The following is a 960-nucleotide window of genomic DNA, read 5'->3' on the forward strand; positions in this document are numbered from 1 at the left end:
CTTTTTATTTTATTTTGTTATTGTTATTCACAGCAAAAGGAATTCTACTTTAGGCAAACTCATCTAAAAACACCCATATTTTTGAGTACAGCTTTTCCCTTTCTCCTCAAAAATGTGCTTAATTGCCTCAGAAAAGAATGCCATTTATTACCTCTTGTCCAGTTGGAAAAAATTATGCTCATGGGTGATTGCATGAAGGATGGAGGGTCCATCTACACTTTCCAATGGTCCAAAATGTAGTCTTGGACTGTTTTTAGACACTATTTACTAGAACAGTAATTCCTTCGATTTTGCTCTACCCCAATATATTTATCATTTCCTTTTTTTGCTTCAGGTTGTTTCTGATGTTTGCCTGCAAAGGTGCCTTGACTACTATAACCCATTCAGCTGTGTGTTTCTTTCCCACTTCATCTCTAGGACATTTCTACTTCAATGATTTCCTGATCCTGAATCAGAGCATTGTTCCACATGACCTCTGAGAGTCCAAAGCAGCAGTTAATGGGCTCTGGACCAGGTAGTAGCTATGGAAGCAAAAGAAGGTGAAGAACAGGATCTTTCTGAAGACCAAATCTGTAGGTCTCAGGGATTAGCTATAAATGAAGGAAGAGAGAAGAGTTGGAATGTTATTTTAAGACCAAAAAAGGAGGGGGGGGTACTGTTTACTCCTTTGGAAAGAATCTGTGGAAGGATATCTGTTTATAGGAGAGAAAAGAATAGGATTTCTGTTTCAGAGATCCTTGGCATGCTCCTCTCCATGCAAAGGTTCTCCATCCAAACCTCTGGAGAGGCCTTAAGATGAAGTTGGTAACCTGCCTCCAAGTTCCAAGGGAACAATTGGCTCTGCAGTGGGTCGCAGGTGTATTATAAGTATATGACTATTTCAGACATAATTAATTCTATGAGAATCCCTTGTACCCCACCATTGACCTTACTCCAAAAACCGAGGACACTTGGTTTTGA

General features: G+C 39.6%; 1 long non-coding RNA gene across 1 annotated transcript in view; it reads left to right on the forward strand.

Annotated features, from left to right (window-relative positions):
- The window catches only part of LOC131833637 (uncharacterized), a 29,614-nt gene that overhangs the window by 25,591 nt on the left and 3,063 nt on the right, over positions 1 to 960 (forward strand). The window contains exon 4 of the long non-coding RNA XR_009354560.1: positions 418 to 572. This is a non-coding gene — a long non-coding RNA (uncharacterized LOC131833637). The remainder of the gene's footprint in view (positions 1 to 417; positions 573 to 960) is intronic.

This window comes from Mustela lutreola, chromosome 1 (assembly GCF_030435805.1).
Source record: "Mustela lutreola isolate mMusLut2 chromosome 1, mMusLut2.pri, whole genome shotgun sequence".
Taxonomy (NCBI): Eukaryota; Metazoa; Chordata; class Mammalia; order Carnivora; family Mustelidae; genus Mustela; species Mustela lutreola.